This window comes from Phyllostomus hastatus, unplaced genomic scaffold (assembly GCF_019186645.2).
Source record: "Phyllostomus hastatus isolate PE091 unplaced genomic scaffold, TTU_PhHast_1.1 phas_scaffold_21, whole genome shotgun sequence".
Taxonomy (NCBI): Eukaryota; Metazoa; Chordata; class Mammalia; order Chiroptera; family Phyllostomidae; genus Phyllostomus; species Phyllostomus hastatus.
The window spans coordinates 46501010-46522494 of NW_025334017.1; positions in this window are offsets into that span (position 1 = coordinate 46501010).

The window sequence follows — 21485 nt, forward strand, 5'->3', positions numbered from 1 at the left end:
CTTCCCTTCCCTTCCCTATTTCAACTAATATTTCAACATCACCAATGTGCCAGGCTCTGTGCTGAGGCCTGGGCACCAGCAACGGACACCACACCAAGCACCTGCCCTCACGGAGATGTCCGTGTCCCCTACGCCGTATATCAGACAGAGAGAGCGAATACGGGGTGTTACAGTCCCGATGACGTCAACGGCGAGGAGCAGTGAAGCAGGATAGGGGGCAGTGGTGAGGGGAAGGCGTTGTTCTGGGTAAACGTGTACAAGGCGAGATTAGGGAGGGGTGCTCTCGGAGGGGGGAGGGGAGCAGACACCCAAGGGAAGGGGTAAAGCAACAGTCCCGGGCACACTCCGGGGAAGAAGGCTTCAGGCAGAGAAAACATCCAGGGGCGAGGTGGGCGCGGTCTTCCCGTGCTCCAAGGAGAGGAGGAGGTCAGACATCCCGCAGCCAGAGGAACGAGGGGGCCGTAAGAACAGGGCAGGAGAGGAGGCAGACGCTGTGGGTGGCCAGGCCTGTGGAGCGTGTTAGGGAAGCGGGGATGTGTCGCAGATGTGATGAGGTGACTTTGGAGAACTCTGAACAGAAGCGTGACATGGTTTCCATTATAGACGCTCTGTGGGCAAGGGCCACCAAGAGAGAATTAGACGATTCTGGGAAACACCGGACACCCAGTGGGTACTCGATAAACACTGCATGAAAAACCATTAAATAAATGATGTATTTCTCTGATTTTTGTCCCTCACGGTGTGAAACAATGATGCACATTTGCACGTGTGCATGGATGGGTCCTGATGTTTGTCTTGGCTGCCCACTGCCACTCTGACCGTTAACATGGGATCCTCTCTTTGAGACGGAGGGAGGTCATGTGACTCGGGGTGACCAATCAGAAGCCCTCCCCTGCCTCTTTGCATCAGAGCCCTGTGGTGGAGGCACCCGCCCAGGCCAATCCGAAGGGATGCCCTTTGCCAGCTCTCCACGAGCCTGGCCTAGGAGACTCATGCTGGAGTGTCCAGTTTCCAGTTCCGTGGAGCTTTTTCGTAAGTTTTCATTTCCTTAAGATATTGGAGTGGACCCCGTATTGCATGGCCATTTTTCCTTCCTGTCCCTTTTCCCAAACCTGTGCCCTCACCTCTGGGTTTTGTAGGACTGATATTAACTGGCTGCACCTGTGGATTCCCAAGGAAGGTCTTGCATGCTGGCCCCCCACGTGGCACTTTGAAGGATGAGAACTAGACCCTTTCGGGAGAGGAGGATGAAACCAGTCAAGCGGTGTGACATCCGACAGATGCTCTGGTCAGAGTCACAGTTGCTGGGGTTCACGGCCCTTCGAGAGCCCTCTCCCGAGATCTGCTCCCCTCTTGGAGGCCGCGTGGACGGACACTGTCACGTCTGCGAGCGAACCCCTGGCACCGTGTCAAGGAGAGATTGATTAAATTTAACAGAGCGGAGTACTATTACATGAAGGACCCCCCGAGCTGCCGGCGGGTCACTCAGCCATCTGTCGGTTTCTCTCGTCTCCTGAACACTTCACGTTTCCCGGTGCTGCCGGTCGGTCAGAACCAGGTTGGGTTTGGCCGCTGTGCTGGGCACAGCGTGACCTGTGCGTGACCTCGGGTCTCCGGTCTCCACGGGGTGAGGAGCTCAGAGGCCGCAGGGCCACCATGCTCTTTGTTGGTCGGTTGGTTGTTGGGTGTTCATTTGCCTGTTTGTGTTTGGATTCCGGTGACAGTAAGAGCGACCACGCAGTGACTCTGCTGCACCCCCCCCCCCGCCTCCCCCACCCCATGTTCCAGTGTGAGCAGCTGCTGCAGGTCCGGGTCCCAGGGCTTCACGCGAAGCTGACGGCTGCCTGTCACGGAGACAGAGTGTGTGACACAGCAGGCGAAGACCCACCCCTGGGTGCCTCGATGAGCTCCAGCCTGGCCCTGCTCCCTGGGGGAGTCACACACGCCGAGACCCCTGCAGGCCCAAGGCCAAGGGACCACTCGTGCTCAGGTAGGGTTCTGCCAAAACCCCAGTCAGGACCTGAGTCAGCTGTCCTGGGGGTACGTGAAGAGCTCCCCTACGTTTTACGGGCCTCCCGTAAATTCGGTTCCACTGAACCCCATCCGCAGAAGCCACGGCCTTGGCTGTTTTATAGACACATGCCTCCTCCTAGACTTTCCCACAGCTGTGGTGCGCGTGTCTCACTGCCGTTCCGCAGAACCCTGCGACGCCGCAGTCTCTCCCTCTTCCTCTCTCCGTCCGCTGCAGCTTCTCAGAAACAGTTATGCAATATAAAAAGTAGACAGATTGGACAATAGACATAAATATTTTTTTAAATCGTTATTAATGGCATCCCTTCTGTTGCCGCACTGGAACAAGATTAGTTACAAGGGAAATATTTTAATAAAGGAGCATAAATATATAAAATCACTCCTTTCTCCCAATGCAGTATGTCGCAATAAACCCCAGGACCATCCATTCCTCAGCCCAGCGCCATCGTAACGACCCAATCCAGCATGATAGAGTGGTAGGTGCGTGTCAAGGAGAAAATGCGCATGCCATCATGTAGAGTCTTCTTGCAGCTGATGGGGTATTCCAGCATGTAACATTTACCCATAAGTCTCGGGAAAGGTTTTATGGATCTATGCTTTGGGGTTATTTCGTCACTTGTCACCAAGGGTGTCTCTTGTTTTCCCTCACATCTAGATCAGGGAATAGCCTGCATTTATTAAATGCTGTGTTCCCAGCAGTAAAATAAGAAAGGAAGTTAAGCAGAGGTTACCAGAGGGTGAGCTATAGATGCTAGGCAGCAAAAGTAACATTAGCTGGTGCAGTTAACATCCCTCCGCCTGAATTCTCGTATCTATCCATTCCTGCAGTAAGCAGCGCTCTCCTCTGGCCCAGGCATGGCCAGAGGAGCGGAAGTCACGTCCAGGAGCCCCAGCCAGCTCACACCGGAGCGCTGCCGCCCCCCGGGCTGCCTGTCTCCAGGGGGCACTGCAGAGACATCGCTGAAGCCGGATCCTCACCAGGAGCGAGGCTGAGCCATAGAAGCTGATGAGCCCACTACGCTAAGAGTCCAGCGAGCAAGTGTCTGAAGCACAGAACACGGGGGGGGGGGGGCCAAGCAAGTTTGGGGGACAGCATCATTACAGGACTTTCCTGCTGTGTCTCCCCGAAGATCCCTTGCATTCTCCCTGTCTGCGTCACAGACCACCCTGGGAGTTACACAAAACCATAGCAATGTCGATTGCTCCCGTGAGTCCCCCGTTAGGACAGGGATTGGAGGGGCCAGGGACCGCTGCTCTACGTGGTCCGTGGTCCGCTGGGGGCTGGGTGAGCTGGGACCCCTCCCCAGGGTAGCTTCAGGGTAGCCACACATTTGACTCAGCGCTCCAAAGGCAAAATCCAGAGACTTAGAAGGACGGAGACACACGGGAAACAGATGTAACTCTTCCTAATTTTTAGCCTCTGCCTGGCCTCTACTCACTGTGTCCACTCAGCAGGAGCCACGCAGGTCAGCCCAGACTCGAGGGAAAAGGAATTAGGCTTTTCCTACGCATGGGAGGAGGGTCAAAGAATTGGAGGTGAGTTTTCAAACCAGCACGCCTTGAACCTGAATGTACCAAGGTTCTGTGGTTGACACAGCTGCTGTCCAGCTCTCGCCTGACCCTGGAGCAGACCCCCAGGCCCTATTCTTTCATCCTGTGAGTCTCCGTCAGTGCGCCGCCTGCTTGGCAGCTCCTCGTATGGGGTGGGGGGGGGGGCGTTGCTGCATTAAAATGTTGTACCCCTCTAGCTGGTCTGTGTGGGAATCCCACCACGAGGATAATTGGGAGGTCACAGTGCAAATGAAAAAACAAAATAAACAAAATAAAACCAGAGATAACCAGGAGAAGGTACCGAACCACAATGTCATGCGCTTGTTAATTGAAAACTTGTGAAGGTGGCACAAAGGATACAAATAATGGGCGTTTGATTGGGCCGAAGAGTGTCCATTTCGAGAACACTTGCGAGAACTAATCCTGAGAGGACAGAACGCCCAGCGCAGGGGGCGCATGCGGAACACAAACAGCCATTGCTAGTGGGTGTCACGGTCCTGTCCCGATACCTTTGCATACAGTAGTTATGGAGCGCTTCCCGTAAGCCAGGCACGGGCGCACAGGAACTCTGGACACACGCATTTATGTTTTTTAAGGAAGAGCAACACAAGGCAAAGCACAGGAAACAAATCTCACGGCCACCCCCTGACCTTCTGGGAATGTCCTAGAGCGCACTGCTCGATGCCGAGTGCCCGGGCGGTTTCTGGTGGGAGACGGGCGTGCAGTCGTGGGGAAACACGAAAGGGGCCCAGCAGAGAGGGGTGCCCCAAAGCGCACAGACGTGTCCGTGAGAGGCTGCCTGCAGTTGCGAAGGAAGACCATTTACAGTGGGAAAATGCAGCACAGAGAAGATAAAATCACCCCTATGTCTCAGAACTAACTAATGGGGGCGTCGGGTTCCCCCCACGCAGTCCATTCAAGCTGGTCCTTAGCGAGTGGGCCCCAAGGCGGCGTGCTCCCCCTCCGTGGGCCCCCAAACCGATCTGCTGGGAGGGCAGGAGGAAATGCCGCAACCTTCACGCAGGTCTTTCTCCCCTTCACAGTAAAATTTCAGTGCGGTTACATCCGAGCAGAACTGCTAACACATTAAGACATACACCACCTTAATAGAAATACATGTACCTAGAGCAGGCTGCACTTTTTTAAGCTCACATGGACGCGTATTTAAGATTGAAAAACGAAGCAATCACTGAACTAAGCCACTGCTGTCCTCAAAGTGTGAGCCAGTCGCTCCAGTCCTCAAATTAAGAACGAAAAAAGAAGCAGCTTCTCTGAGTCGAAACAAGGTTTCAATTACTCTGAGTAGCTTTCAAGGTGACAGGCAGGAGCCATCATTATTTCAAAAGCAGCTAGTTTCTATAGATTAAATGCCATCTAATCCTCACCACCCCGACCCCATGAAAACACCAGGACGCTGTTAGACCGTTCTCTCTGCGTTCTCGGCGGCCCCACCGGCATCACGGGAAACAGCCCTGAACTGGCCACGATTAAACGGGGCCCGTGATGAGCTCTGTCTGTGGCCCGCCTGAGCCCAGGTACGTAAGGCCTGCTGTCCTCTGAAGACAGGATTCTTAACAGTAAGGCAGGCCGTGTTATATTACTGATGGGGAGACTAGTAGAAGAAAGGGGAGGCTCGGGCCACGGCAGGTTGGCGGCGGAGCTAAGATAGTTCACTTCCCTTCAAGACACAGCTGCATACTGAGCACACATAACGTCAGGCTCGTAGAGAGTGAAGAAATAAGACAGATTTCCCGTCCTGAGGGCCTCAAAGCCTAGCGGAACAGATATAGGAACCAGTTTGTTCCGAATGCCGTGCCCTAAATTCCAGAATGCACCCGTAAACAAGGTGTGTAACTTCACCCCGATTCTCCCAACTGGACCTCCACCTTTAACTGGTCCCGCGGGGCCGGCCTACAAACAGCCTCGGAGGACCAGCCAACAATGTTCTGAGACTGCCTCGGACAGTCCAGCACTTGCTCTATGGTTTTCAATTGAACAATTTCTCAATTTCCATCGAAAAATATACATAAATGACAGAAAAGCACGAGACAGTAATCCTTATCCTTTTCTCCAAAGTGAATCACTGTTGGAATCTAACGGATGTTTATTTTCTTTTTAAAGAAAAATCAGTTTATTGTTTCATGAAAGTTACATGGTTATTAAAACATTTAAACGCCTAAGGAAGAGAAAAGTAAAAAAAAAAAATCACCGCAAACACTCACACTTCAAAGTAACCACAGGGACTTGAGGGGCCAACAGGGCGGCGACTTCCAACGAAGATGAACAAATCAGCAGGGGGTGGAGGCGGTGAAGGGGGGCTGCTTTATAGGAAGGGGGTTATTCTGTTCCACGCTGTTTCGTTTCTGTCCTTTACCACCCACGGATCCGTGCCCCGGTTACATGTCTAATTCTGTTTCTAAATAACCTCACCGGTTTTCACTGTAGTGTGCCGGTTTTCCAGGCATTGGAGGGGGAAACAGGTTTGTGACACAGTTTCCCCTTCCATGTCGTTTCCTCTTCACCCGCTTCTCTTTGCTCTCATTGATACAATGTTTACGTGTATGTGTGTGTGTGTGTGTGTGTGTGTGTGTGTGTGTGTGTGATCTCCTGGTTCTCAGGCTCCTCCCACCGGGCAGCCCCCGCCGTCATTCTTTTTCTTATTTTTAAAGACTTTATTTATTTATTTTTAGAGAGAGGGGAAGGGACGGAGAAAGAGGGGGGAGAAACATGTGGTTCGCTCCGGCAGCTGAGCCACACCAGCCAGGGCGATGGGTCACTCCAGAAGGTGACGGCGCAGCGCCCACGTGCCGAGGGCGGTGCTGAGTCCCGGCCCTGCGGTCCTCGGGGGGGCAGGTGGGCTTCAGGCGAGTACACGGAAAAGCAAAACTATCGCGCACGCGTGTATGAAGACAACGAACACGGTGCTAAGCAGAGAGTCGAGCAGAGCCCTCTTTCAGAGAACATGGCGAGGGAATGTTTCTCTAAAGATATGAAAGTTAGAAAAAAAAACCCCTAGAGAACGGCACACACAGCACCAGACTAGCCCCTGGCACAGAGCGGCTGCTTGGTAAACATTTGCGGAATGAATGGGCGCGTTCGTGGGAATATTAGGGAGCAGAGCCTGTCGGGAGAGGACCCTGCGGAGGCCCAGGCCACCGTGCCGCCCTGGGGCGTCCTCCGGCATCCTCCTTCCCGGGGTTGACGTGTCTCATAATGACAGAGCGGCGACAATAACTACCGGCGTCTTTACAGCCACCGCGCACCGGCCCTTTATTAACCCCTGCATGTCGGCGTTTCACGGAGCTCTCCCGACGTCGTGAAGTGAACATGTCACGTGAGAGGCACTTCTTTCTTTTTTCTCTTTTCCACACGAGAAAATTGCAGCTCCAAGTTGAGCGGCTGACTGCATCAGCCACCGCTGCAAAGCTGTGGGGCAGAACCGGGCGCAGGCTCCCGGGTTCCACGCCGAGAGTGCTCTTCCGCGGCCGGGCGAGGTCGGCTGCGTGTCTCGGCCGGAATCCCCTGGGAGGGCACCGGTGTCGGTGGTCTGTGCCCGCCATCGAGGCTGGGAAAGAAAATCGGAGAAAATGTGGTGAGGAGGGTAGGTGAGAGGCTCAGCACCCTCACGGGACACACCTGGATGCAACTGCAGGCCCAGACGTCTGCTGGGTGCGTCACCTTCTGCAGGTAGCAATCGCGGTCAGTTGGGTTTCAACAACTGCACCGTGGAGATGAATTCTCGCGAGGGTGGAATGATACAATGTAACTGAACACGGGGCACTGCCTCCCACAGACGGCGATGACGCTTAGAACTAGGTGTAAAGATAACACCAGGCGAGGAGTACTGGCTTGTGCGTGCAGAAGGGGACTGGGGGGCTTCTTAGAAGAGGTGACAGGTGAGCTGGGACGCGAAGGACACACGGAGGTTTGCGAGGTGAGGAGAAGGGGACAGCATTCCACCTCCAGGGCATGCTGTGCATGAAGACAAGAGGCAAACTTACTTCCCAGAAATCTTCTTGGCACTCGATGCTTCTACATCTCCTCCTAGCAACACGGGGGCGTGGGAAGGTGGCGTTCCTGCCTGCAGAAATTCTGCTGCTATTCTTAGAACACTGCTCACGAGGAGGAGGACTATAATGCTAATGATTTTAAATGCTAATAATTGTATTCTTCCATTTCTAGTACTTTGGAGTGGCTGCTGGGCCCAGAATCCTAGGTGGGAAGGTCAAATCCAGAAGCTGGGTGGGAGGTATTTCAGGAAACAGGTACAAGCGAAAGCATTAAAACCGTCTGTGCAAAGTGCCAGGGCTCTGCTGTTTCCAGCTCAAGTGAGCAGCCGTGAGGAATTAGGGGAGATTTTCATTAGCATTTTATTCCTCCCGGTTCACCAGGACCATTTAGTGGGAATCAAATTTAAATCTTGCCAGCTATTATCTTCGTGAGAACCATTAAGCGTATTAGTTTGGGTGGAATTATCGAAGAGAAAAAGAGTATCTCTTGATGACAGCCCACCGGGCGCCAGCACATTGCCGAATCCTCCGGGGTGTGGAATGGTTGCTGCTCTTTGCAAGGGAAGAGATAATTTTATCATAAATTATAATTATTTATTATTTGGAAACTGTTTAGGTACCGCTTTCTCCAGTAGACTCGGCTCTTCAGGGAGCCAGGGGTTAGGTCTTTTTGACACCCGGCATCTTATCCCTGGCACCGAATACCAAGATGACATTTTAGAGCAACAACAACAACAAATGAGTAAGTGAACTCGGTCAGAAAAGGAGTCTGTTCAGAGTTGTCGAGGGCCCGGGCGAACCGACCCATAGGGAAACCCCCTCAGTGTCCATGTGGGGGCCGAGTTACCGCTCCCAAGACCCCCACGCACCAAGCAGAGCCACTCACATACCCGCACCCCTCACCCAAGTCTCCGCTTATTAAATGTGTGACATCTGCCAGGTCACGTAATTATCCAGAATACTTATTTCCTAGGCGGTGGCACAAGCTACAGTATCTTATTTCTCAGCATGGTTTTAAATATTAACTAAGTTAACCCACAGAAATCTCCCGGGATGATATCGATTGCCTATTATCAGGTATCAGATGCTCCGTGGATGAGAGACAAAAGGAAGAGGAGAAAGAAAGGGGGGGGCGGTTAAAGATGGGGGAGAACAAATCACTTTCTTCCACTCTTCACTTCCGCAGGCTCCGTGCAAAAATACCTTTCAGATCAGGCAACAATGAAGACAGTATCACCCAACGAGGTGTCCATGGGTAACTTTAACTCTGCAGTTATCTACGTAATTCCAGCCACACGGCCGGCCAAGGATGTCGATTGATTTCCTCGCTCTGCAATAGATGGCTTTGTTAAGTTCTGAAAAAGGGAACAGTCTCCCTGACACCAACCGCTTGTTTAATAGTTGTGGAATAATCCACATTTCATTACGATGATGACTTACTGCGCCCAGGCCTCCGCTGTGCCTCGCCGACTGCTGATCTGAGACCGCGGAGCGCCGGCGCCGCAGGTAACGGAGGCGTCTCGGCCGGCGCACGCGCGTCTCCCGCGGCAGGTGGGTAGGTAGGACAGCGGGCCTCGCGTTCTGGAGCGCGCCCAGGGGTTTGTTTTCGCGGCAAGGACCTTCCCCTCGAACGCTCCCACCGAAGCGCCCACTGCTGTTTTCTGTGTCACCCGCACAAAACTGGTAGCTACGCACGGGGCACCGCCACCCGTGTTCACAGTGGGGTTTGGGGAAGCGGAACTATTTCCCTGCAGAGTCAGTGCGCGGAGGAGGCGGTGCCCGCTCCTGCGCGTCGTAAACGGGCCTAACGGGCCTGGGAGGTGCAGGGACCCGCCCGCTGGTGATGGGGTGGCTGGTTAGACAGGCGGTTAGCGCCCACGGTGAACTCAGCTGGGCCTCTGCCCCCGCCCCAGCCCATCCCAGGCCCTGGCCAGCCCTCTGAACGCACCGGCTCCTTCTCAGGACCTCGCCCCTTGTTCTGCTGGGAATCTCAGCTCTCTGTTTCATGGGTGCAATCTAGTCCTGAAAACCAGGGAGGACGCTGATTTGCATTTTGCAGTTCTTACCTAGTCCCTAAGCTTCCCCCCCAGGATGAATTTTCACACCACGCATCCTCCTCTCTTCATTTCCTCAGTGTCTGTGTCAGAAGCGGGCTGGCACAGTCGTAGCTCGGGTGACGTGCGGGGCTCTAGGATCGCTGTCCCTGCGGTGGTGCTGCCGGACATGGGGACAGCGCGGAAGCCACCCTGACCGCCTTATGCGGTCTCGGTGATGTTACAAACGTGCCGTCTGCACAGGGCCTTAAACAATGACTGGGGGGATCTTAGGCAGGAAAATGAGTAGTTTAAACTAATACACACTGAAATATTTATAAACATAATATGGCACAGTTATTTCCTAAGAACTGTAATTAGTTTAATGTAGTTAGGGCATGGGGCGGTTGGGGCCCAGGGAAGCTCACCCCAAAACACCCCACAGGGCTGTGTTGATTATGTCAAGTAAAATCACGTGAGCAGCGGCAGGAACGGAGGAGCTCTCTGTCTCTCTGTCTCCCTCTCTGTCTCCCTGACTCTCTGTCTCTCTGTCTCCCTCTCTGTCTCCCTGACTCTCTGTCTCCCTGACTCTCTGACTATCTCTCTGATTCTCTGTCTCTCTGTCTCCCTGACTCTCTGTCTCCCTGACTCTCTATCTCTCTGTCTCTCTGTCTCCCTGACTCTCTGTCTCTCTGTCTCCCTCTCTGTCTCCCTGACTCTCTGTCTCCCTGACTCTCTGACTCTCTATCTCTCTGTCTCTCTGTCTCTCTGTCTCCCTGACTCTCTGCCTCTCTGACTCTCTATCTCTCTGTCTCTCTGTCTCCCTGACTCTCTGTCTCTCTGACTCTCTGTCTCTCTGACTCTCTGTCTCCCTGACTCTCTATCTCTCTGTCTCTCTGTCTCCCTGACTCTCTGTCTCTCTGTCTCCCTGTCTGTCTCTCTGTCTCTCTGACTCTCTGTCTCTCGGACTCTCTGTCTCCCTGACTCTCTGTCTCTCTGTCTGACTCTCTGTCTCCCTGACTCTCTGCCTCTCTGACTCTCTATCTCTCTGTCTCTCTGACTCTCTGTCTGACTCTGTCTCTGTCTCTGTCACAGGAAACCAGTCTCCCGGTGGCAGGCGCCCTCCCGCTGTACTGGGACCCGGGACCTCTCAGCCCGGGCAGGGTCAGCCTCCCCCCCAGAGACGGAGGGTCCGGAGCTGAGAGGCCCCTGCGAGCACGCGCTGGTCAGTGTTACCAACTGACCTCCCGGAGCCCGAGTTCTGCTCACACCCTCACCGACTTCCCGCTTCAGACCCTGTGCTCCCCGTCTGGTCATGTCCCCGCGGTTTGTTTCTTTGTGTAAAGGATGTGTAAGCAGCCTGCTGAACTTCTCTCACAGAGAATTGGTCTTTCAACCCTCACACGTCCACATAATCAAACTGGGGATTTTCTGCCGTCGTTCTTCCTGGCGCCAATGCCACCCGCAGCCTGGCCGTAAGAACTCCAGGACGGGCGAGTCCCCTCTCTCCGACACGCACGCGGCCATGGACGAGGGGGGTGAGCGCGGGGAGAAGCGGGAGAAACCCCGCAGGCGTGCGGCGCCCGTGACCGCGTGCGGAGTGAGTGAGCGGATCGCCCCACGGAGCAGTGTACATCGGTGGCGAACACAGTCTGCTCTCCCATTCCCGTGGGGACATCCTCGGTCACAGACACCGCATCTTCCGTTCTGTCCCTGGTGCTCTGCGCCTCGTGCTCGGTCTCGCCTTCCACAGCCTCTTCAGCAGGAGCCAGAACCACGGTCTGACCCCTGACCCCTTCGAGTCTGCGGGCCCCCGTTCCATGCACCCCGAGCTCCTCCCTGTCTCTTTCAAGCTCTCTGGTCGCTTTTACATCCTCGAGGGTGACAATAACTAGGTCAGAAATGTAGCCACAGTTATTCCCAACCCCTTACACCTTGCAGTTGGTGACGCACCCCGGGCCGGCCCGCCAGCTTCTGCATCCAGGAGCCCACTGTGTTCGCTGCAGCTCTAACCGCAGGGCCGTTACAGGCAGATGGACGCGCTCTGTCCCGACCCCCGAGCAGCGGGATCTCGGACGCCTGGGAGAAGGGCTTTCTGCTTCTCTCCCACGGCTGCGGGACGGTGTCACTTTCTCCCTGGGAAGCCGACACTCGGAGGGTCCTGCCCTGAAGCCATTTAGCACAAAAATATGACCAAGAACATAAAATATCTAACACTTTCACTCTCATTTATATCAGTAATTTATATGGGAGGAAGGTATAGGCAAAGCAGTCCTATGACCGAGTGCTCTTATTTAGACAAACTTTTAGAGACGGCATCTAACAAAGGACATCCTTGGAAATACCGGAACCTCCCTGCTGGGCTGATGTCCCCAGTGGCAATGTCTGGGGGGGGGGGGGAGTCCAGGGGTTCCCCTGTCAAACCCATGTCACGTCCATTGCAAACTCCTTGTCTCGTCCACGTGCACGGCAGCTCGGGGAGTGGCCAGGAGAGCCCCGCCTGGCCCCCGGGGCTGGCTCGTCAGCCACACAGGGGCGGGTTCTCGCCAGGAGGAGGAGGGGAGGGGGAGGGAAGGAGAAGGGGAGTCCCTGAGCAGCGGCCCTGCGGTGTTCCACACCCACACCAGCTCCTCGGTCCCTCGGCCCCCAGGATTCCGGCAGAGAACCCGCGTGCACGACCCACGGCCGTGGACGACACCGTGGGGACCGCCTGAGGGAGGGCGGGCTGGGTGGAGGGGGGCCACTGTAGCCGCATAATCAATAGCATATGATGTTTAAAAAAATTAAAGAAAGATTCTTGCCAAGACGTGAGAGATTCATCCGACTGCCGTCACGGATCTCGGGGCGTCTCCTGGTGTGGCTTTGCAGCTCGTGATGTCGGGATGGCGCTTGGAGTCCGCCTCCTCTCTGCTTGTTTTGTCATCCAGCCGAATATCAGGTCCAGGGCCTGTTTCCGGAACTCTCCGTGACCGCGCAGACGACGGGTACAGAACTGTGCACCGGAAACCTGTGTGATTCTGTGAACCAGTGACCTCACCACAGCGAGTTCCATAAAAAGGAAGCAAACTTGAGAAAAGAAAGAAATCCAGATATAGCAGGACCGTGACTCTGGGTGCTCGTTGAACAAAATACGAGCTCAGGAAAGTGAACTAAGAATCACGAAGAGAACAAGTCCACCCACGTGCTCAGAAGTGAAGAGCGGGGAGTATCACAGAGCCGGATACAATGTTGCACTTGGCCACTTTGTGGGTGGGGGGGGGTGTTCTCAACGCGCCCTCCTCTGTCATGGAAACCCCGAGGTCTCACTGTTACAAACACCTGACTTGTGCCCAACGCCTTCCGTGCACGTCTCCTCATCAGTGGATGTACGTGTCTGGTGGCTCATTTTCTTATTTTCCTGCACCCCAAACCTGTAGCTGGTACGCCCCAGGGGCTGGCATTGTTCTGAGTGCGTCCCAGCTGTTAAATTATTTCCTCCTTTGACATAAAACTCACGAGAAAGGAACATTATATGCCCATTTTACAGATGAGAAAACTCAACTGTACGTAAAGTTATTCTGTCCCAGGTTTAAAAGTTGCAAAGCGGAAGTGTTAGCATGCTGGCTTCTGAGTTCTGACCAGAACTGCAGCAAAATCGCCCAATAACTGGGAGAAGTCATTATTATTACTAAAATAATTAGCACACAGTGTCATCCAGGTGCTATTATAAGCCAGTTATACTCTTTAAAAGTAGTCTTGAAGCTGTCTTTGAGATCAGTGAAATGTTTTTCATTTACTCCTTACGAGATGATTGATAGTATCTTATAGTAAGTACACTGTCTGAAACTGTCCTCTTAGAAAGGTGAAATTTTCTACAAGCCCAGGAGGGTTCCGAGGGAGTTAAACCCAGAGGCCAGTCTCAAGTTTCCGACCTTGTTTTACCCACAGTAATGCTCATTTTTATCGGCTTTGCGACACAGGATTTTAATTGTCGCCAAATCAAAGTCTTCTAGCCATTTCAAAGCACTTTTAAAAAGCACCATTTTAATCTCTTCTTTCCTAAGATTAATGCTATCCATCTTTTCAGCGGTTCCTCTTGAGTCGTGGTTTCCGAAACCCGCTCCTTCTGTTACCCTTTCTCAGCCCGGAATGCAGCCTGCCGACCCCCGCGGGGAACGGGGGGTTCCCATCGTGAGCCCGCACAGACCGTGCGTCCAGGTGGCAGGGATTAGGAGACGTTTCCAAAATGTAAAAGTTCGCCTAAAAACGTTTACTTGCCTCCTCCACTGTTCAGCATCACATCTGCAAAGAAGGTCATTGGAGACATCCCTGAATGTTCTGACGGCACAGCAAAACATACTCTGATAACGGGACCTTGGCCTTCCTCCTGAGCGAACAATGCGATCCTGCTTCCAAATAAGCCTGCTAGAGTCGCCCCGGTTGTAGCAAAGTCATGAACAACGAGAAACAAGACCGCCAAAAGTTTGTAAAGGAAACGGATCGTTAAACTTGCCTGGGGCCCAGAATTCATTGCAGGGCTCTTGAAGATTAACGGGAGGACCCACAATGTTTGGAACTGGTAATGAATCGAAACGAAGTGAGCTCAGAATTCAAAACCCTGACTTTTGAGAGGGGGAAGAACTAAAACAAAATATGTCTGTACTCTTTTTTTGTACTTCCCGACACGGTTATGATTCCCCGTGTTATCTACTCACGGATATGAACTCCTGCCTGGTGTCCTTTCCCTCCAGCCTGAAAACCGAGAACGGCCTTTAGCACTCGTGGTAGAGCAGTGTCATCCCATGACAGTGTGCTGGGGGCCACCTGGAGTCCCGTGGCTTCCCCCCAACCCTGACACTGAATGAGGAAAACCAGAGGTTTTCAAAGTCAGGGGCACGATGGCTGGCCCATCTCATTCCCAACCCCTAGGAACTCCTTGCACTTCCCCTGCAGATTTCTGGGGTCCCACGTGCTCAGGGGATCCCTCTCATCCGGCCAAGCCTCTCTACGTGCCAGAATCATCCCATGATTCCAGGGTCCTCTCGGGTCTCCCCTGAACATGCGAGTGGCTTTCCAGATCCCGGGAGCACACTGAGTTTTCTCAGAACCCTGGTAGACCTCTCATTCCCGACCCCCCTCCCAGGCGCTCGGGTTCAGGGTTGCTACGGTGACGGCGGCGAGGACTGCGGCCTGGAAGTGTTTCCCCAGACGCGAGCTCACCCCCCAGGTCCATTAGGGTCAGGGAGCTTCAGGTCAGCAAAACCACAACAAGCTGCGTGTGCCAGTCTGACAAGCAGCCACGGGACGGGTCGGGGCCGAGATCTGAGCAGGAGTCCGCGGGTGTGAGCCCCCCCCCCCCCCCCGCCCTGCAGCACGGGAAGGCAGGCTCCCCTGACCTGGTTTGTGGAAGACAGGGCTGGGCACGTTGGAACGCCACAACGCTCACCGTGCTTACCGAGAATCAGACTGTTAAACAAAATTTAATAGAAGCTGCCTGGGCAGCTGCAAGCCTTTGATTCCTTCCCAGAGCACTCAGAAAGTTGATTCTGGCTATTTTATCGTTGCTTGTACGAAAGGGGAGCATGTGGGGTTTCCTACGCCTCCGTTTTCACGGGCGCCCAGCTCTCATTTCCTGGCAGAGAAAACAGCCACGAAAGAGGAGAAAGACGCCCATAGCTGCTGCCCGCGGAATGCACAGTCAGTCACCTGCTTCCCGTCGAGGCCGCCGCTGACCCCGCGAACCCCCGCAAGCAACCCGCCCGTGCTGACCACTTTCATCCTCGTCTTGATCAGTGGTTTTTATTACATGGTCTTAAAGGTCTGGCACAATCTCCTCCTTGTACAGATAATACAAACTCATTTCGGAAAATCGACACGATGCACACGTTTGGAAAGGAATGAAAACGGTTACACCGAATGACTATTCCTGTTAAGTACCGTTCTTTCTGGACTTCGTGACGTCCTCCCCATCCCAGAGTGCATGCTGCTTATTCCGCTCTTCGGTTTACGGTGCATTTGAGCCAGTGCTCGTGTAAGACGCGAGGTTGTGCTCTGGGTTTATTTTACTTCTGCTGGCATGGAGATGTCCGATCGTTGTGGAAAAGACTCTCCTCTCTCCACCGAGTTCCCTCTGTCCCCTCACTGAGATCCAGTGTGCTGTATTGGACCGCACCCCTGCAAAAATGCAGGGGTCTGTTCCTGACGTCTCTGTTTTGTTTCATTGATGCATGTCTCTGTTCTTTAACCAACAGCACATCGTCTTGAACACGGTAGATTGGTAATAATTCCTGACACAGGGTCATGGGATTCCTAAGACTTTGCTAGATCGATGGTGCCCATATTTTGCTGAGGATTTTTTTTTGTTTGTGTTCATAAGAAATATTGTTCTTCAGTTTCCTTTCCTTGTAATGTCTTTTTTCTGGTTGTGCTATTTGGTATTTAGATAAGTCATGGTCATATTCTGAAATAGATGGGGACATTAGTATTATTTCTTCCTCAAATATTCGATAGACGTCACCAGTGGGACCATCTGGACTAGATGTTTTCTCTGTTGGAAGAGTTTTAAAATTCTTCATTCAATCTCATAGGCATAAGTGAATTTAGATTATGTTTTTCTCTTTGCACAAGTTTAGGAAGTTCGAGTCTTCTACAACATTAGTCCATTTCATCTAATGTATCAAATTTGTAGGCACAGAATGGTTCATAGCATTCCCTTATCATGTTTTTACTACTATGATATACGCATTGGTTTTACAATATTTGACCAGGATAATGCATCACAACGATTCCCATCATACCATCATTTTGCATCATTTTCTACCCGGCATCTCTAGGGGCTGCTGTGGGGAATACTGGGGGAACAGACACTGCCCCCCACAGGATCATCACTCTGCGTGAGAGGATCTCGGAAAACAGAAGCTACAAGCAAGGCACTCCCTTTTTCTCCCCTTTTCTCCCCAGAAGCAGGAGAGAAAACTCTCATGGGGATGATGCCCTGCCTGTACCCTAGCAAAGTAACCCCCTCATCATTGAGGAGGAGAAGTTGAGACCCAGAGGATTCCACGCAAACAGACCTTGGGCAAATAATTCCCGTCGCCCTCCAGCCTCCCCACATGGTTTAGCTACTTTTCCACAGTTCCTTCTCTTTGTTCAAACTAACGTAAGAGTCTGAAGGCTTCATCGTTTCTTTGGCTCTTCATTTCCTGATGTAAAGTTTACATAAATGTGTACGTTATTATTCTGTCAATCTGTCCTATGTCAATTGAACTCTTAGGCTCAGCCTAAAGAGCCTAAGAGGGCAGAGGCAAAATTTTGCTTCTCCTACATGTGCGTTAACATATACATTGCTTCGGGTGTCTGTATTACTGCTTTAGGTTACATCGGAAGACACAAAGATGAACAAGATGAATGCTTCCATGATGTCTTACAGATACTTTATTTTATAGTCCAAGCTTCCTTACAAACTCACATCCAGTGCTAGTGTCCTATCAGCAGTTTTCTGCGGTTCTTCATTCTTTCGTGTGTTCAGCATATTTATTTGACATTTCATTACACTCTCATTAATAGCATCATTGCCTTTTAAACTAGATTACTTTTAGGTTTTGATATGCACACTGCTATAATTTTGACCTTTTCTAAAATTGGTTTTGGGGAGAGAGGGGGAGAAAGAGAGAGAGAGAGAGAGAGAGAGAGAGACAGAGGCAGGGGGAGAAGCAGCGATGTGCTGTTCCGTTATTTCGAGCACTCACTGGCTGCTTCCTGCACCCTGACCAGGCACTGGACCTGCACGCCTGGCCTTGGGGGACAACGCTGGAACCCACTGCGCAGTCCAGCCAGGGCTGACTTCTCCTGATTATGGGTAATTTTTGGCTGTCTTTCCAAGTAGCATTCCAGTGAGGTGCAAATCTAATTGATAAATGATCTATCTACTCGATCGAATTAGTTTTGTGTCTGTTTTTTAGTGATTTATGTTACATATGTATATAATATATTTTAGCCTTTCCCTTGAATATATGGTAGTAAATTGTTTAAGTTTTCTTTGCAGAATTTCTAACAGTGTCTAAATTAAAACACAGGAAAAATGTAATTTTTAAAGAATGGCATCAGATGAAATAGAAGTTAAAGTGCTTTGTAAAATACAAAGCTAAGTCAGTGTGTTGTTATTAATATTGGCCTTCTGGTAATCCTTATAAAATTAGCAGGAGCTTAAGAAATTAGTTGTATTCTGCTGTAATAAAAAATTGAATCCAACAGCTTAGAGAGATTAAGTTACATACCCCAAATATTGGAAGAACAATAATTAAACTGGAGACTCTAAACAAAAAAGGACATTCATTCATTATTATCCTATTGGATAAAATGCATTTGCTGTGGAATACAAAGGTAAGGCCTGCCAAGACATAAGGAATCCATATTTAATGTGCTCAAGTCCCTAATTACTCAAAAGGAGAAACTGCCTGGAGATTCCAAATCATCCTTCTTAGGTAGCTGGGCAGAACAGGTGGTACCTGAAATTGATCATATACATGTACTGAGCAGTAAGCTTTGATCGGCTGCCTACACTTCATTCTTCAGCTCTGGAAGTCATTGTCAAGTGTGTGATATTCTCTCCCATCCAGTAACTATCCCTCGATGAACTTCACTGAGTTCCGGTGTAAGCCCCACAAAGAGCAGGAACGTACTGACCTTGTTTATACCTCCCCCCACCAAGAGCATTCGCCTGACCTATAGCAGAAACCGTATACATATTTGTGAGCTAATTCATAACATACTCTGAGAAAGAGAAACGTGATATTGCTTCATCATGAAAAAACCGAAAGCCAGACGACGAGGATTTTAATGACAAGTTGGGCATTTCCGGGCTCACGTCTCTGAGCGTTCAGGTCACCTCAGTGAATTTCTCTGCAGCAGCGACCTCGCGAGAACGACGGGGCGCCCGCTGCGCACCGTGCCTGGGGTGGGGTCCTGGGGATACTACCCCGGAGATAAACGTTTGGAAGGGGAACGTGGCAAGTATTAGGGAGAACATAACTTCAGTCATCACGATGCACAAGAACCCAAGAGTCCTGAAAAAGGCATTCCTCGTATGAATGTAAAGGGTCGAGTGGAAGTCTGCAAAGGGAGAATGGAAAGTGGGGTGTGGAATAGATATAGGGCACGCAGCAGACAAGAGTCAAATATTCAAGAAACATGTTGAAATCGATGAAGGTTCCTCGATTTATCTGCATTATCTACATGCACAACTCACACACACGTACGGAGAGAAAGAAGAGACCTAAGCAGTATTTTATCTGTATTTCATTAAACTCAAGATATTTGGGTGAAACAAGCATAAAATCTTGAAATAAAAAACTCGAGACAATCACATTATTGAACAGATCTGAAAAGTTTTTAAATGGTATCCTGCCACCATCTCATTTTAACTTTCTCTTAAAGACTCTGGAAAACGCCGGTCTTTCTATTTGACATAAAAACACAACTTGAAAGTTAGAATGCTTTTCCTCTTCCAACACCTTTACAAACGACGGCCAACAGTGCTGGGGCATTATTTTAATCTACGAAAGTGCTCACAGGAAAGCGCCCATCACTCTCGATTTGTGTCCATTTTATGAGCTCCCGTTCCAAGCACGCACACAGAACACACTTTGGAGCTGGCCTTCCCGGCCCCTGGAACCTGGAAGTCCACTCCCAATGTATCTGTTCGCGTGAACTTGACACCCACTCTCTCTGGAAGTCTTCGTTGAATGAGCTGCGTGAACCGCCAGCAGGGAGCGGGGACTCGTGGGCAGCGGGGCATCATGGGCAGCGGGGCATCATGGGAAGTGGTCCAGCGGGCCTCCAGGCGCAGGAACAGCTGAGCGCAAAGCCGCACAGAGGTCCCCGTGGAGGGAATCGAACCACTCTCAGACAGAGACTGTGCATGTCAGCCAAAGTGAAATATCCCTAACATGGGCCATGGAGCCACGTTTCCTGACCACGCTCTCATTTCATTCTGCGTCCCCTTCCCACCAAACAACCACCGCACACGCAGCCAGGGCAGTAACTCTCGGCCGAGGCCCTCCCCCGCCTGTAGTCTGCCCCTTGGGTCCCCCGGCACGGGGCCACCGAGACCTCCGGTCCTGGCCTCTCACTGCCTGCTCTCCTGTCCCGGACCCCCCTGCCCCCCCCGCCACAGTGATGTGGTCTGAGGTCGGTTCGTTCTCTCTCTGTACCTCCATTTCCCCGTTTACAGGGACGCCCGCTGACACTGTGTCTTGCTTTGTTGTATCACTTAAAAGAGAATTTACCCAACAGCTAGTATTTTGTGTGCCCTCCAGCAGGGTTAGGTAGTAGTGGTTATTAGTAGAATTATTATGTCGAATTTTCTTTTAAATATGGTCATCACACTAGAAAGACCCCTGGAGCTTCGTAACAGTAAACGCACAGGATCGGTGCCTGAGAGACTGAGGAAGGAGGAGCCACACGGCCTGTGCTCGGAGCCGGGCGCAAGGGCGCAAACGTCCCCCCCCCCCCCGTCTGAGCTGGCAGCCTGCGGTCCGGCGCGGGCTCTGCGTCCTGCTCCCGCCGCCTTCCCGCTGCCTTTGCCCACGTGCCCCGGGCTCCGCCCAGGCGGCCTCTCCACTGCGGTCCCACCCGGGGTCTCCACCTGGCAGGTGTTTTCCTCCTTTCCCTGTGGAACTGCCCCCCCTCCCTCTGCAGGTAGCTCAGTCATGGCCCCCCCTTTCCCGGTTGTTCCCGGGCTGGGGGTGGGGCGTTCTGGGAACCTGCTCTCTGTGTTTTTGTCACAGCACTGTCTCCTGTCATCTGAGACTCAGCAGTGCCGAGAGACCCTGCCGGAGTTCCCCAGCCGCCCCAGCTCACAGGGACTGTTTCAGACTCTGGAACTCATCACCTCCTGACCCTGACAATCTTGTCCTTGTCCCGTGTTCCGCGGGCAGAACAGTCCCCACCAGAAAGGAGCTGCTTCTGCTTCTCCCCGTCCAACCCACACACACCCGCAGCCATTCGCTCCGTCCCCGCCGCCCGCCCAGCGGCCCGAGGCTCCTCCCGAGCGTGGACTCCCTGAGCCGCTCCCCGCACGAGACGCGCGCCGTCAGCGGTGCGATGCCCGCGCACGTTCTCTGCTCAGCCCTCGCCGGGAGCCTGTGAGTTCGCTTCCGCGTAATGTCAACTGCACAGACGCAAAAACTGAGACGGAAAAACCCAGCTTCTAGAATCTCGGGAAGCTTGGTCTCGCATCCTTGTGCCTATAATGAATTCAGGACGCCCTTTCTTAAACTGTATATTATTTAATTTTGGGCGATTATAATTTTGACAAAAAGGTCTTAGCTGGAAGGCATCCTTCGGTTTTTGTTTTTGTCGACAGAGGCTTGTGTGTAGGCACACAGGGGCAAGGCTGCCAGGGGACAGAGCGGCGTCTTACGGACACCCACCCATGGGAGTGTCAAAGCCTCAGGCGGGACACGCACTTGGGGCCGAAAGGTTACTACCAGGCGCCAGTCTCTTCCACGGCGACTGTCTCTCTGCCGCGGCCTCTCCATCTCGGCCTCTCCGTCTCTCTCTGCCCGGGGAAGGCAGGAGTGCAAACCTGTGTTCCGTCCCGGTCAGCCCCCGGAGCACCAGCGGAGGCGGTGCTCTGAAGGGACTCGGCACACGCAGAACTAAAGCCAAAGGGGAGATCGTCCTGGACCGTCTGCCTGGACCCAGCCTCGGTACACGGAGCCTCAGGCAAAGAGGTTGTTCCGTTTTCCGGCAAGAATAAGACAGGTGAGGCAGTGGGAGAAAGCGGAGGAGAGACGGGGCAGAAGAGGAGGAGAGAGGGGTCTGCAGGGTGGGAAGGACGGGCCCCACCCCCGCTGGCTGTGAGGAGGACGGAGGAAGT